Source organism: Oryctolagus cuniculus, chromosome 4 (genome assembly GCF_051225735.1).
Source record: "Oryctolagus cuniculus isolate XC-2025 breed Fujian yellow rabbit chromosome 4, ASM5122573v1, whole genome shotgun sequence".
In the NCBI taxonomy this organism is placed as follows: Eukaryota; Metazoa; Chordata; class Mammalia; order Lagomorpha; family Leporidae; genus Oryctolagus; species Oryctolagus cuniculus.
Window position 1 is genome coordinate 19,924,865 of NC_142870.1, and position 17,552 is coordinate 19,942,416.

General features: G+C 40.9%; 1 protein-coding gene across 7 annotated transcripts in view; it reads left to right on the plus strand.

Annotated features, from left to right (window-relative positions):
• APP (amyloid beta precursor protein) overlaps window positions 1-17,552 on the plus strand; it is a 269,028-nt gene that overhangs the window by 209,977 nt on the left and 41,499 nt on the right.

Consider the following 17,552-nt stretch of genomic DNA (forward strand, 5'->3'; position numbering starts at 1 on the left):
TTTGTGTAATAATGTGCTGCTTGTTACTCAGTTCTAGGCATTGGCAAAGTTTTTCTAATTTGTTCAGTCTCATGGGTATCAACTTATAATGCTTTGGTCTTTGGTACTTTGTGGTTAATGCAGCGGCGGGGGGGGGGGGTGGTGGTGGTGTTATTTACCATAACCTGATGAGTGAGTGGCATGATCAACCCAGCTGACAAATGAAGAAACTCAAACATAGATTTAGAATAACTTACTTGCCTATGTCATACACATCCAAGTAGCACAGCCAAGACATGTAACTGTGGCTTCTGACTTCGAGGTTACTGTTACATTCCTCACAATTCTCTTTGATGGAGAAAAATGCCATGGTTCTCCAAAGGTTGTGGGTTGTTAAACTTTATTTTGAAATGATCATACTCGCACAAAATGTGGGAAGTAATAATACAGGAAGCTCTCATGCATCCCTCACCCAGTTGTCCCAATGGTAACGCCTTCCATAAATGCAGAACTTTATTAAAACCAGGAAACAGACATTGCATGCACATTGTGTTTTTTCCCCCAGAAGCCTTTTACTTAAGGTATACAGGCTTCATGTGTTTCATAAATACAACTTTAGGAACATAGTGAATCTTCCCACCATACCCGCCCTCCTACCCCTCTTCCTCCTCCCTCTGCTATTCCCATTCTTATTTTTTTTTTACCAAAACCTATTTCCAATTAACGTTATACTCAGAAGGTTAACTCTACATTATGTAAAAAGTTCAACAAGTAGTATGAAAATAAACTGTTCCTCAACAGTGTTTTGATTTCTTCTGTGACCCACTGTTCACTCAGGAGCGTGCTGCTCAGCCTCCGTGTGTTTGCATGTGTTCCTGAGATTCTTGAGTTGTTGATTTCCAGCTCCATTCCCTTGTGGTCAGAGAAGATGAATGCTATGATTTCGCCACATTGTGTTTTATGTGCCTAGTTTTCCTACTAGCGTATTTAATATGAGTAAGTTCTCCCATTTTTGTTTTCCTTGGGGAAGAAGCAAAGCGTCTGTTAACTTGATTCTTCATAAGGTTCCAAATGGTCATGTCTGTTTAATTTCACCAAGGTACACAGATGGCACTTACGGTAGTACTTTCGGCATAAAGCAAATGTGTGTACCCCACAGATTTTGTGCCATCTATCAGCAAATAAGCATACATTACTAGCATCTTCACAGTAGCGAATGTTACCGATTGTTAATGGAGTTGGAAATAAATACAAGTTATCTTTTGATATTAAAACACCCAGGATATTATCCAGGAATACACCCATTACAGTCATTCCTACTTTAATGTGCCTTAAACACTGCTCAGGAGAGCAAATGGCTTGTGTTTTGCATTTCCTGCCAGTGCTATTCTGCTCTCCTTTCTGACTTAATCCTTCCCTGCAAATGTTTGTATTGCTATCACGTAGCTGGTATGTGTCAGGTGATGATCCTTTCTGTTCAGTGCTGTGTACTAATTGGTGGAATCAAGCATACTTAAGAAGTGCAAACTCCATGTTGAGAAAGATCTTTTGAGGAATCCTTTGAGTTTTTAGTCTACATACTGGTTTAGGAATACAGATCGCTATTAACTTTTCACTCTACTGAGTTTCTTGAAAATACTCTTTTTAGATGTACTTGAAGGACAGAAATTAGTAATGAGTCATTTTTTTAATTATTTACTTATTTATTTATTTAAAAGCCAGAGAGACAGACAGAATTCCCACCTACTACTGGTTCACTCTACAAAGGCCTGCAATGGCTGTGGCTGAGCCAGGCCAAACCTGGGATTCGGGAACTCAAGCTGAGTCTCCCACACAGGTGGCAGGGACTCAATGACTTGAGTCATCACTTGCTGCCTTCTGGAGTGCACAATTGGAGTAAGTTGGAATCAGGCTTTCTGATATGGCACAGCAGCGTTCTAATCAGTGTTCAAACCCCTACACCGAATGCCCACCCTGGTAAGGAACCTTTACAATGTGTGCCTTCAATAAGCCATTATAAAGGACTAGACAGTTGATAGCCAATATCCCAGTCTCACCCAGTAATTATGGTTGACTCTTCCTCATTAAATTATTAGAACTTATTATTCAGCAATACACTGATGAAAACATTAACCACTAATGAGTCACACTTCCACAGAACAGATGGTTATTCAGATATCTTAATGTTGCAGAATGCCCAAGGATAGGCGTTTCACAGTAAACTTGAAATCTTAGTGACGGGGAGAATATTTAGAACATTAGAACCATGAAAATTTTTCCTTTATAAAGGGAAAAATACAAGGTCACTGAATCATTAGATTGGATTAAGAGCTTACTATTTAATATAGGTATGTTAAATATACTAGATGCCAAATCCTAAAAGATGGTCTTTTTTTTTAAATAGCTATTCTATTTATTTGAAAGGCAGATTTAGAGAGAGAGAGATCTTTCATTCACTGATTCACTCCCCAAATGGCCACAACAACTGGAACTGGGCCAGACCAAAGCCAGGAGCTTTAGCCACATCTTCCACATGGGTGAAAGACCCCAAGAACCTGAGCCATCCTTCCTTGACTTCTCATTACACTAGTCGGAAGCTGGATCAAAAGTGGAACAGTCGGGACTCGAACCAGGGCCCATATGGGATGCCGACATGTCAGGTCTTGGCTTAACCTGTTACACCACAACACCAGACCCAAAAGTGATCTTAAAGATCTAGGGCCGGCGCCGTGGCTCAATAGGCTAATCCTCCACCTTGCGGCGCCGGCACACCGGGTTCTAGTCCCGGTTGGGGCACCGGATTCTGTCCCGGTTGCCCCTCTTCCAGGCCAGCTCTCTGCTATGGCCAGGGAGTGCAGTGGAGGATGGCCCAGGTGCTTGGGCCCTGCACCCCATGGGAGACCAGGAAAAGCACCTGGCTCCTGGCTCCTGCCAGGATCAGCGCGGTGCGCCGGCTGCAGCGGCGGCCATTGGAGGGTGAACCAACGGCAAAAGGAAGACCTTTCTCTCTGTCTCTCTCTCTCTCACTGTCCACTCTGCCTGTCAAAAAAAAAAAAAAAAAAAAAAAAAAAGATCTATTATCTAGGGGTCAATGGCATAGCAGGTTAAAACCCTGGCCTGAAGCGCCAGCATCCCATATGGGTGCTGGTTCTAGTCCTGCTGCTCCTCTTCTGATCCAGCTCTTTGCTATAGCCTGGGATAGCAGTGGAGGATGGCCCAAGTCGTGGTGCCCCTACACCCCCGTGGGAGACCCAAAAGAAGCTCCTGGTTCCTGGCTTCAGACTGGCGCAGCTCTGGCCATTGTGGCCATCTGGGGAGTGAACCAGTGATGGAAGACCTCTCTCTCTCCGTCTCTACCTCTCTGTGTAACTCTGTCTTTCAACTAAATAAAGTAAACCTTAAAAAAAAAAAAGATCTATTATTTATAATCCTTGCTACTTCCATTTCTAAATGACTACTTCCTAGAGAAAGAGACGTTTTGAGTAATGAACTTCCATTAGGTGAAACTGTATATCATGAGTGCTCCTTATACTGAAGTTAAAGAAATATGCATGCTGGGAAGAATGGCGTTCCTGGGTTAAGCTTAGTTGTCCTTCTTCATTTGAAGGAATATTGAAAAAGAACTCCCTTTCAAGTAGGAATATAGATTAAACAAACTTGTGAGTGCTGATTGTTTAAGCTGAACAGTACCATTGAGGTTCCTTATATTAAGGTACTTAAAAAAGTTAATACAAAATGGCTGTTATAAAAAATGCATAGATTTCAAGAATTTTTGCAGAAAATAAACTTATCTTTTCATTCCATTTTCCCACAGATTCTTGTATTATTCTCAAATTTTGTTACATTTGAAATTTTGCACAAATTGTTTATTAACTTCCTTTCTACATAGGATCTTAAAAGCTTTTTCCAGTTTGTGTTTTGTACTCTAATAGTTTCTGATTATACAGCTTATCATTAGTCTAATTTGCATTTATCTGCCATTTCATATCTTCCATAATCAAGCTTTAGATTTGGAGTCAATTCAATAAAAATGGATAGGTAGGGCACTAAAAATCAGAGCCATTGGTAAAAAGGCAAAATATAAAATTACCTTCAGATGCATGCCTTTTGCATGGAAGTTTGTGCTTGTTAATTTGGGCATTAGGGTTTGTTTAATGCAATCAACCATCCAAGTTTGATTAGATAATGGTAACAGGTGCTTTCTGGATGAAGGCTCTTCACTAGTCTGAGGAAAATGCCAGTATCTCCAGTAACCAGAGCTCATCACTTTGGAAGATTATGCTCCCGTTAGAATTCTCAGTTATAGGGGAAGATGAGGAAGAAAGGAACGGGACAAGAAAGGAGAGCTGTGTGATTTGGAATCAAATGTGTAAGAACAGTGAATTGTGAGAATAGTGTGGGATTTATCATGCAGCTGATTTCCAGCCAAGGCCCTCTTGTCTCCCTGAGTCATCCCATCAATTTATGTTACTTCTGTACTAATGTCAGTAATTCCCAAATCCTTAGGACTCACAGCAATCTGTCTACTGAGTCCTGGTGCCATATTCCAAACTACTAGCATGTCCCACACACCTCTGAAGCTCTGATCAGTGTGTGTCCTGGAATTTTATTCACTTTTCACTCAGTGTTGTGGGTTCTCCCAGTTGGGCTAATTTATCCAGCATGCCTTCCTCGCTGCACCCATGATTTCTCATAATCACAAGTCTTCCTGAGTTCGTGTGGAATCCATTCTCTGCACATCCACAACCTTAGCTCTGTCCCTTCTTAGAACTGTCCCCTCCAGTCAATCTCACTGGCCTCTCAGCTGGTCACCCAAATTCTCTCACTGTATCGTAGTGGCTGCTGCCACCACCAAATTGTTCCTCTTTGAGGGTGCCCAAGCTGCCTACTAAAATAAAAATGATGTGCACTTAATTCTTCCTTGCATGAAACGTCCTTCTAGATTCAATGGAAACGCCCATGCTTCTGCACGCCCTTGCTGATTTACATAAGCAGTGAGCAGGAAGAGCTGGCATTTGAGCAGCCATGTGGTCAGCTAATGAATGTCATGATACCATCAGTGGCCCAGGTTCTTTAAGAAAGCTCCCTCTGCAGGTACAGGACTGCCATGTATCCATGTAGCAGGTGGTGTATAAAGAATAGGTCTAACATTCATTCTACATCCCACACACAGAGATAAGCCCTCTGGCACTGGACTGTCCACTCGAAGCCATAGCATTCTCCAAAACTAAATTGATCATGCAATAGTATCAAAATGAAGAATAAAGCAGCGTTCTGAGGAATGTTATTAATAATACTGTTCAACATGGGCTGACATCGTACCATAATGCTCTGCTATTTGGTTATCTGTCCCATTCACCAGCTTTGACGCTTGATTGATTAATTATAATGACCAATTTCACTATCCTCTCAGCCACAGTCCAGGGGTCTTCACTTCACTGATAAGTATGAAGTTTCAAAACTGTCCTGTTCGTTGTTTGATAAAAGGCTTACCTTTTAGTGTTATACAAGATGTTTTTGTTGTTGTTGTTCAGCTTGAATTATCTGCAAGTTCCTAGGCACAATAATTTGTTGCTTAATGTTGTCCTTTAAAAATGAATTATTTGCATCCAAGTCACTAAGCTATCTTCAAAGAAGACCTCAAGACATTGTTTACAGAGTGGATATCCCTTAATCTATTTTAAATAGTTGCTTAGGACTTTTTGGGGTCAGGGTCGGGTGGGGAGGCAGAGACACGCACAGAGTACAGAAATTCCATATACTAGTTTACTCCCTAAATGCCCACAATACCAAGGGCTGGGCCTGGCCAAAACCAAGAACTGGGGATTCAATCCATGTCTCCCACATGGGTACCAGGAATCCCACTTGAATCATCAGCTGCTGTCTCCCAGGGAGCACCTTGGCAGGAAACTGGAATCAGGAGTGGACTTGAACCCAGGCAGTCTGATATGGGCTGTGGCACGTTAACCAATGCACCAAATGCCCACCTCTGTTTAGGACATTTTTCAGTCAACAAATAATGAAATCATGATTTTAATGAAAATTGAGATCCTCTTCAATATCCACATTCTGATTCAATCAGCTATTATCTTTTAAAAAGGCAGGATTCTGGCATTCCTACTACTGTCGCACTCAACCTTTGCATTGAGTTGCATTGGCAAATAGTTATTTCCCAAGTGATTTTCTTTTTTGCCCTTATGTGATCTTCCTCAAATCTATGCTAAAAGGGTTCCATTCCACTCTCCCTGTTGGCACTGAGGTTATTTATCAAAGTGCCTCATTTTGCAGTCACCTCAAGGCTAAAACCATTGTAGCTTTCAAATCAGAGATGGCTGTTTTACAGAATGCTGTAATTACCAATTTACAAGAAAAATGGTCAGAGAAAGGGGGATGGGGAAGATAATTGTTTCAGAGGCTGTTTCTTTAGCATTCAAAATTAGTTTAAAAAAAAACAGTTGCAAGAAGGCTCTCTAGCTGAACAAATACGTAGTTAATGAGGTCAGTATTGAAAGATATGGGAAAGGATTAAGAAACTCACACTAATGAAAGAAGACTTACGTCTTAAAGCAGTTTTATTTTTTATTACAGTTTTACTGTGGCCTCTTTATACTCTTTGGGAAAAATGCAGCATACTTATTTCAAAGACAGTGTTTCTGTTATCTGTCCCTAATAAACCTATTGATTTTGGAGTTAAATTAGTGCAAAGTAGACTAGATTTAAAGTAGAATACTTATGGTATTTTCCAGTCCAACAAAACAGAACATTTACTGTTATGGATGATTAATATCCTTGTATTCAATTCTTACTCAAGGAAGAACATCAAGGAGAAAAAGTAAATATAGTGTATGTGCTGTCAGCTTATTTTGTTCTTATTCCTCGTGTTTTTTTTTTTAATAAGAAATTACTTTTTTAAAAAAGACTTATTTATTTATTTATTTATTTGAAAGTGTTACACAGAGAGAGGAGAGGCTGAGAGAGAGAGGTCTTCCAATAGTTCACTCCCCTATTGGCCACAACGGCCGGAGCAGTGCTGTTCCGAAGCCAGGAGCCAGGAGCCTCTTTTAGGTCTCCCACGCAGGTGCAGGGGCCCAAGGACTTGCGCCGTCTTCTACTGCTTTCCCAGGCCACAGCAGAGAGCTGGATCAGAAGTGGAGCAGCCGGCTCTCGAACCAGCACCCATGTGGGATGCCAGCACTTCAGGCCAGGGCGTTAACCCACTGCGCCACAGCACCTTCCCCTTAAGAAATTACTTTTAAATTAATGTAGATTTTGTATTTTATAGCTGGCTTGAGTACTTAGAAATAAAAACCTTTGTTCCTATCATAAACAACCACAGATATATTTATGTAGTTATATCACAATAATCTTGTAGCCACTTGTTCATATTTTTTTCAGTATCGTTCACTGAATAAGGCTACCTACATGTCAAGATACATCTTTGACATGCTCTGACCAATATAATTACTCTTCCAAAATGGAGGCATTCATTTTATAATTGAAAAAATGAAAATTATTGTCAAGCAAATGAAGCATTTTAATTTTTTAGAATGGTAGGAGATAGCATCCAGTTTTCCAACAATTATCGGCTGAAATGCCTCTCAACAGTAAGATTCAGATGTGTGGCTGTTAGGGGCTTTGTACTACATATCCCTGTCTGCGGACTGTCTAAGTGTTGAACTCACCTTTGTGTATCCTTTTAGCTCTCGATAGCTTTTTTGGGTGTGATATTATGTGAACACTTTTTCTTGCTTAGGAATTTAATTGTGTAATCCATAAATGTAGTCAAGTAAATACATGTCATCCAGGTGATCTGTGTAAGTCACTACTACAGACCTTGAAGGGTTGACGTGCAGTACAGCGCCAGTTTTTCTGAATAAGTCTTACAGTTTTCCCTTCCGATAAGCAGATATTTTCTTTTATCTGTTTCTTATTCATAATTTTATTTTTTATTTATTTTAATTTTTTTAAAGATTTATTTTATTTGAAAGAGTTACACAGAGAGAGGAGAGGCAGAGAGGGAAAGAGGTCTTCCATCCACTGGTTCACTCCCCAGATGGCTGCAACTGCCAGAGCTGCTCCAATCTGAAGCCAGGAGCCAGGAGCTTCTTCCCGGTCTCCCACATGGGTGCAGGGGCCCAAGGATTTGGGCCATCTTCTACTGCTTTCCCAGGCCATATTAGGGAGTTGGATTGGAAGTGGAGCAGCCAGGACTTGAACCAGCACCCATATGGGATGCTAGTGCTTCAGGCCAGGGCTTTAACCCACTGCACCACAGAGCCGGCCCCCATCTTATTCATAATTTTAAAGGAAAATCAGTCCTTAGCAATACACTTTCTAGAAAGAATAATTGTCAAAAAAGATTTTCGGTTTTACTTAAAAAAAAAAAAAACAGCACTATACTCCTCTTGTAGACAAACTTTTGGCATGTGTAATGCAGTACAGTATATTAATCTTGTTTATTATGTTGCAAATGGATGCTGGCAGTTATTAGATGGATTAAACACCAACTGTACTCTTCTCTTCATGCCTTTGCAGTATCTCACTGTGGATTATGTGTTCAGGCCAAATAAATATATAAAGTCTGTTCAGATTATTTGCACATAGTTTTAATCAGGTTGCTTGCCTAAGGTTGATCTGTTAAAGATTGGTTTATATATTCTGGATACTATACTCTATTGAATACGTGATTTGCAAATATTTTGCACATTCTGTCAGTTGCCTTCACTTTTATTGATAGTATCCTTGTGACATACAAATTTTTAAAATTTTAATGAAGTCAAATTTATCATTACTGTTGCTTTGGGATTAGATAAGAGAAACCATTGCCCAATCCAGGATCACAAAGAATTATACCTATGTTTTCTGCTCACAATTGTATAGTTTTAGCTCTTACACTTAGATCATTGATTCACTTTGAGTTGATTTTTATTTATGGTGTTAGGGAAGAGTCCAACTCCATTCTTTTGCATGTGAATATCCTATGCTCTGGAACCAAAATCAGTTGTCCATGGATATTTGAGTTTATTTCTCCACTTCCAATTCTATTCCTTTAACCTATGTCTGTCCTTTTTGCAGTGCTACACTGTTTTGATTCGTGTAGCTTTGTAGTAGGTTTTGAAATCGGCATGTGTGGGTCTTCTACTTCTGTTCCTCCTTTTCAAGACTGCTTTGACTATTCAGGGAGTCTTGCATTTCCATATAAACGCTAAAGGTTTTTTTGGTCCCTATTAATTCTAACCACCACCACTCCCAAAAAGTAGGGATTGCACTGCTTCTGTAGATCAATTTGGAATCTAATGTTAATATAATTTTAATGAGGTTTAAACAACACTGTAGCTACTAGAACAGATATCTACTATGAGATGAGGCAACTGTGATACCCACTCATGAAGTTTAATGTTCAAAAGTAAAAGAAGAATTGATTTGGCACACTGTCATCTTTTAGTCCAAGATCAGATGAGATTCTAGAGAATTTCTGTGCAAACTTCCTTGAACACGATGACCATGACACATTATTAGTTTTGGGGTTTTTGTTCCAAGCTCTCAATTTGTGTTTGTGTGTGGGCATCTTGACCAGATGGATGAAGCCTGGGGCAGGACCTTCCACACCGAGCTCTGCTGATTCCTGTGATGACCCAGTGTGGCTGTGACATTTTCTTAACTCATCAGCTCTTATGTATGACCCTGTGATGTGAAATAAAACTGAAAAGGGAATTGTAGCTAAAATGATTGGGGAGTGAAATCAGACCATAGTGGTGGCTGGAGGATGACTTCCTGGCGTGGAACACTGAACAGATGTGTCCTGATTTTTTGTAGAATCTTGGGAACAACCAATGATTTTAGACGAGAACAAGGGCTGGTTATTCTGCCTTTCATAAGCAGCTGCCTTCAAGATTCATTTTTTTCGAAAAGAGGGAAAAAATCAGTCATGTTTGCCACCCTGAATATGAAAATGAATCTAAATTGAGATTAATTTTAAAATATGTTTCCAGAAAGAGTGAGTGGAAATGGGGTATATTTGTTTGCATATGAAACAGAGTTTGGAAAGAATTTTAATTTGCCTCTTACTCTTCATCTCAGAAACAAAGTATTTTCTGAGCCCTGTTATTCTTTGTGAACTATTCTCCTATCACCTAGACTATGGAGTACTTTAGAAAATCATAGAAAATGAAGTATAACATTTCATCAAAAATAGTGGATCTATTACTATTACCTATGCCAAATTATGAGTCATGTATCCAGCTGAATGTTGATTTGATATGCATCAAAACACTAGCGATAAAGAGTCTTGGATTTGGAGCATAAAATAGTTGATAAGATGATCAAGACCAGGCTGTTAATCTCTTTAAAAAAAAAAGATTTATTTATTTATTTATTTATTTGAAAGTTAGAGTTACACAGAGAGAGGAGAGGCAGAGAGGTCTTCCATCTTCTGGTTCACTCCTCAATTGGCCACAACAGCCAGAGCTGTGCCGATCCAAAGGCAGGATCCAGAAGCTTCCTCCAGGTCTTCCTATGCGGATGCAGGGGCCCAAGACTTGGGCCATCTTCTGCTGCTTTCCCAAGGCACAGCAGAGAGCTGGATCAGAAGTGGAGCAGCCAGGACTTGAACCGGTGCCCATATAGGGGATGCCAGCACTGCAGGTGGCAGCTTTACCTGCTAGGCCACAGAGCTGGCCCCAACCAGGCTCTTAATTTCAAATCCTGTTGTGACAGATACATTGACCTTACACTGTAGATTTGAAATAGGTTATTTAATGTGTTTAGCATTTCATATTTATTATTCATTTTCCTGTGCCCATAGAAATGTGATTTTCTGCCGGTGCCACAGCTCACTAGGCTAATCCTCCACCTGCGGTGCCAGTACATCGGGTTCTAATCCCTGTCGGGGCACCGGATTCTGTTCTGGTTGCTTCTCTTCCAGTCCAGCTCTCTGCTGTGGCCCGGGAAGGCAGTGGAGGATGGCCCAAGTGCTTGGGCCCTGCACCCGCATGGGAGACCAGGAGAAGCACCTGGCTCCTGGCTTCCGATCAGTGTGGTGCGCCAGCCACAGCATGGCAGCCACAGCGGCTATTGGGGGGTGAACCAATGGAAAAGGAAGACCTTTCTCTCTGTCTCTCTCTCTCTCACTGTCCACTCTGCCTGTCAAATAATAATAATAATAATAATAATAATAATAAAAAAGAAATGTGATTTTCTAACTTCATTGAAACAACAATTCATAAGTACTTGTATCTTTGCTTTTGGTTTGAAGAGCATTTAGATGAGTCTGTCCATGCCATTCCTGAAGAACAGATTTCTAGGTGTGGATCTGTATCTTCATTTTCCTTTATAGCAGTGAACTTGGGATAGCTATTGGGTATGCCAGTAGAAAAGCTCAGAGGGCAGCTACAGGCTCATGCATCTCAGGAGCAATAGCCTGAGCCAACTTGGCATTGGCAAATGGTCCATTTCTTCTCTTTGAGAAACTGTAATAGTGAGGTGAAGCTCTGGGCTTACAGCATCTTCCTTTTGAAGCTTTGCCATGCTATGGAGAAACATCCAGGGATGAGCAGTGGAGAGCCGGGAATGAAAAAGGGAACATGTTATATTAATATGATATTTAATGAGCATTGCGTCCTGATTTTTTTTAGATTTATTTATTTATTTGAAAGGCAGATTTACAATGAGAGAGGTCTTCCAGTTGCTGGTTCAGTTCACTCTGCAAATGGCCACAACTGCCAGGGCTGGGCCAGGCAGAAGCCAAGATCAGGAGCTTCATCTGGGTCTCCCAAGTGGGTGCAAGGGCCCAAGGACTTGGACCATCTTCCACTGCTTTCCCAGGTACATTAGCAGGGAGTTGGATTGGAAGTGGAGCAGCTGGTTCTTGAACGGCGCCCATATGGGATGCCAGTGTCTCAGTCGGCGGCTTTACCCTCTGCGCCACAACATGGTCCTGCATCCTGTTTTTGTTGAGGAAACCTTAGAAGCAAACCAAATTTCACATTCTGAAAAATGTGAGGGTTTTTCTGAGAGGAAAATTGCTGCTTGGAATTCTAAATTAATCACTCTTTTGAAAACCTTCTGGGGCCAGCACTGTGGCGCAGTGGGTTAACATCCTGGCCTGAAGTGCCAGCATTCCGTATGGCTGCTCCACTTCCAATCCAGCTCTCTGCTATGGCCTGGGAAAGCAGTGGAAGATGGCCCAGGTCCTCGGGCCCTTGTACCCACATGGGAGACCCCGAGGAGGCTCCTGGCTCCTGGCTTCAGATCCGCGCAGCTCCAGCCATTGCGGCCATCTGGGGAGTGAAACATTGGATGGAAGACCTCTATTTCTCTTTCTGCCTCTCCTCTCTCTGTGTAACTCTGACTTTCAAGTAAAATAAATAAATTAAATCTTTAAAAAAAAAAACTTCCTTCATTTTATTTATGAATATTGAGCTTTGAAAGGGTTATAACACATTGACTCTGAGATGACAGTTTATATTATATATTTGATAGAAAGGAAAATTGCTTTGCATGACCCCTTTTTTTGCATAGATTTCAGATTTATTTTGCACAAAAGTAAACTTTTTTCACAGAAACCTTTTATTTAAAGAATACAAACTTCATGCTTTTCATAAATACAACTTTAGGAATATAGTGATTCTTCCTACTGTACCCACACTCCCACCCCTCCTCCTCCCCTCTTTCCTATTCCCCTTATTTTTTTACTAAGATCTATTTTCAATTAACTGTGTACACATAAGATTAACTCTATACTAAGAGTACAGCAAATTGTATTTATAAAAAGAATTCTTCTACAGTTGAGAAGGGCTGTTCTTGAAGTTAATTTCACTTCTATAGATTATCTCTTAGGTGCTCTAGTAGTTATCACAGATCAGGGAGAACATATGGTATTTGTCCTTTTGGGACCACTTTATTTCACTAAGTATGATGTTTCCTAGTTTCATCATTTTGTTGCAAATGCAGGATTTTTTTTTTCCTTTTTCCTTTTTTTTTTTTTTTGGCCACTGTGTGGTATTCCATAATTTCTTTATCCAGTCTTCTGTTGACAGGCATTTGGGTCAATTCCATATCTTAGCTATTGTTAATTGAGCTGCAGTAAGCATGTGGGTACAGGTAACTTTCATATGCTGATTTTGTTTCCCTTGGGTCAATTCCCAGGAGTGGGATGGCATGCCCTTTTGGATTGACATACACTATGAGAAAAGTATCAGCTATCTAACTAAACTAATCATTCATAATGTGACATCCTTTTTTCCTTCCTAATAACTTCGACCAAATTAAATGTAAGATTTTTTTTGCCATTTGTGTTTCCAGTGATAACAATAAGCAGTACTCTAAAATTTTGATGCACATGCTTCTTGGCTTAGAATGGGGCTGTGTCCTGATAAATGCATTGTAAGTTGATAATATTTTATGTCGTAATGCATTTAACCCACCTAACCTGTGGAATGGCACAGTTGAGCACAGCCTACCGTAAACACACTGAAAGCACATGAGCCTACAGTCAGGCCAAATCATCTCCCACAAAGCCTAGTTTGTACTAGAAAATGAAAACAAGGTCCCCAAACAAGCTGGAAACACCCTTCAGTGACTGTAGAGTGTTGTTTGCCCTCTGGAACAGGAAACTGACCGGGAGCTACAACTGTGGCCACTGCCCAGGATTATAAAAGGGGACCAGATGTCACATCACACATAGAGTAAATTGAAATTCCAAGTATACCTTTGCACCATTGTAAAGTCAGAAAGTCATCGGTCAGGGACGTTTGTATTAAATGAAACTTGAATTGTTAACAGTTACACTTTTCAAGTAGTTGGTTTTTTAATATCAAATCCTTTTGTCAAATAAGGAGAAAACTAACTGTATCATTGCCACTGAGATAGCACTACATAAATGACTTCTCAGTCATTTACCAACTAATAATTTACAAGCGAGGGGTATAGACTTCAAAAGTCTCTATCTTGTATCGATCAAAAGTGCATATTCTAGTGTTGGATTCAACAGCACAAATGCCGAAGCTGCAAGGTTAGCCTGGCCCCATGCAAGGATGACATGCAGACTAGCCAGGTTTTCCATAATTCCACTTCTTACAAAAGGCACCCAGAGTAGTAAATTCTTAGAAACAGGAAGTAGAGTGGTGGTTCCCAAGGGCTGAGGGGAGAAGGGGGTGGGGAGATAGTGTTGAGTGGGTATGAAGCTTTAGTTTGAGAAGGTGAAATAGTTCATTTGGGAAGGTGGATAGTGGTTATGTTTGTGCACCCATGTAAATGCACTTACTGTTATGAAATGTGCCCATAAGTGACTAAAATGCAAAGCTTTCTAGTAATACATATGTTATCATGATAAAAGAGGTGGATGTGTATATATTCATTGTGAATACCATGGAGAGCCAAGAATTATCAAAGATTTTCAGTGGATATTTATTAAAAGCCAAAGATGTTCCAGATTCTGTGCTCAGTGCCAGGTAGATCACAGGTTTAGGGCACAATGTTTCTTATTCAGACAACGTAGGCTAATTTAGAATTTGCCTGGAGGCTTTGGTGAACAGTTGAGAAGGAGGCTGCACTCAAGAGGGTGAAGGATGTCGAGTGTGATGTATCATGGCATAGCTGGTCTCATCTGACAGCCTTTCCTCACCGCTACCATTGCTCACTTACGATTATTAGAGGAGGAGAGAATCTCAGCTTTCCACTGATACCGTCACATCATCTCATTGGCTCAGAGAACCTATGTGACGTGCACAAGATTGGACGTCTGGTTAATAAGACAAAAGACCCAGTCTGTTCCAAAGTCTCTGTGTCCAGTGGTATTTTTGCTTACGCTTGGTGCCAAATTAAGCAGAACGGGGTTTGGGAAGCTTTTTAACTTCAGCTTTAGCATCTCTCTTGTGAGTACATTACAGGTGGAAGACATGTTCTTTTAGTATTTGTTACTCAGTAGTAAGAATCTTTCCACACTCAAAGACTGAGCACTTTTAAATACCTAAGTCACTTTGAAGTATTTAAGGAGGACATAAGTACCAGCTGCCTTGTGCATTTGTAAGGTGTTTGTGTTAGGTTGGTATTTTCTAATTACTTAGATCAGATACCAACACATGAAACATGAAAAGCATACCTGCTTCCATGCCATGATTGATGTTAGATTTTTCTGTGCAGGACAAGCAAAGTCTCTCTGAAAGCGTAAGAAGGCCATAATCCTTGACCAGGTCTTCACCGTTTGCAAGGGACAAGACATGAAGGATTTAGCTCTGTGAAGCTAAGTAGGTGGAGCCTACTGACGGATGGAATGTTTGGCCTGTCGCTCCCAGCTGTTAAATCGCACACAGTGGCCTGGCATCCCCCAGGCCAGTGAAGAGAATAATTTCATGGTTTGTAGGCACGGTTCATGTGTTGCTACTCAAATACATATTTTAAAAGAATGTTTTAAAAAAAATAAGATAAATTTATGTACTTGAAAGGCAGAGTTACAGAGAGGCAGAGAGAGAAATCGTCCATCTGCTACCTTGCTCCCCAAACGGCTACATCGGCCAGAGCTGGGCTAGTCTAAAGCCAGGAGCCAGGAGCTTCTTCTAGGTCTCGGTGCTGGTGCAGGGGCCCAAACAACACATGGGCCATCTTCTGCTTTCCCAGGCCATAGCAGAGAGCTGGATTGGAAGTAGAGCAGCCAAGACTCAAACCGGTGTCCACATGGGATGCTGGCACTGTAGGTAGTAGCTTTCCCGCTACTCCACAGTGCTGACCCCTAAACAGATTTTAATGGAAGATGTGTGTGTATTTTCCTGGTTGATATTATTACTCTTTTTATCTTCTTTTTGATTACAGGCTTTGCCCCCCTCACCCAAGTTTCACTTTAGCTTCAAAATAACCTTGCAACAAGTGAAGCCGGTAGTTTTTTCCTTTATTCTTCTTCATGGGTCTGACTTCTCAGGGAGCTGATCTTATATCCACAGTCCTGGGTGTGTTTATTTTTGCCTTCCCAACTGCCTTCAGTGCCCACTCCTCACCTTGGCCTATTGAGATCCTGTTGACCTCTCAAGCATCCCACTTTCATGTCATCTCCTCTTTTAAATCTTTATCAGCACAGAGAATGACTCTTCTAGTCTTACAGTTAATGTGGTCCATGTATCTCGTAAGGCTTTCATATATATATGCCATACAGTTGCTGCTAATTGTGAACTCTTTGAGAGTATGAATCACATCCCCTAGGAATTGTCTCCTGAAACAAATATTAGCTATAAGCTAAGTTTTAGAAATACCTGAACCCAAAGAGTGTTTCCAAGCAGTGTTCCTCAAAGTGTGGTCCATGGCCCAGCACTTGTGCATTTCCAGGAGGTTGTTAGAAATGAACACTCTCAGTCCCCACCCCAGACCTCGTGAATCAGTAGTGCTGGGGATGGGGCTCAGCATCTTTGGTTGAACAAACTGTCCAGATAGCTCTCTGATATCTGATAAACTTGGAGAATTACTGAGTTCAAGAGCAGTCAGTCAACTTATGGAAAGTCGGTAAACAGGTAAGGATTAAGACACCTATCTCACATCAGAATAAATGGGTTCACTGCCCTACTCTGGCTTCAGCTCCTGAGTCCAGCTTCCTGCTGTGGCAGACTTTGAGTGGCAACAGTGATGTCTCAAGTAGTTGGGTTCCTACCACCCAAGTGAGAGCCCTGAATTGAGTTCCCAGTCACAACAATTATGGGCATTTGGTGGGGGGGTGGTGAGTGAGAGTACTTGTTTTCTCATTCATTCTCTCTCTCTCTCTCTCTCTCTCTCTCTCTCTCTCTCACACACACACACACACACACACACACACACACACACACCATAAATAAAGAGGTAGAAAAGAAAATGGCCTAATTAGCCTGCTTTAATGAGCATGGCATCTAGCTGCAAGTCAACTATTGCATGAAAATATGAGCGAGGTTTTGCTTTCTACATCTCTCTGATGTGAAAGGAAAAGCTGGCTTCCTTCCCACATTCAGAATGGACCTCCATCCGCATACTGCTGCCAGCAGCTCTTCAAGGGAACATGAAAGTAGAATTGAACCCTCTCAGTTTTCAGATGAAGGATCCTGGGTGATGAAGTGGCCTGATCAAAATCAGAGAATGTGAATATGCTTAAAATGGTCAAGGCTGAAGGGCTTCCTCGGGTCTTGCCAAAGCCCTTGAGAAATCAAAGTAGGTCTTTACAAATACCCAGAATATAAAAAATCTGTGTTCTTTCTTTGAAGAAAAATAAGCAGATTACATCATAATCAAACGTCTTCTGTGAAAGCTGGAATTCGGGTGTTAATCTGGGCTTGAGAACCTCAGAAACTAATGAAGAATTCTCTCAACCCTGATTTTGCTTTCCATGGTTTCACTTGCTTGTGGTCAGCATGGTCAAAAAATACTAACTGGAAAATTCCAGAAATAGGCAGTTCGTAGATTTTGATTTTAAGTAGTACCCTGTCCTGAGTAGCATGAGAAATTATTGCACCATTGCTTTGAGTTATCCTATACACACTGTATATACTGTCTCTCCCTTTGCAACCATCTTGGTTATCAGATCTACTGTTAACAGTTTCAAAGTGCTTGTGTTCAAACCACCC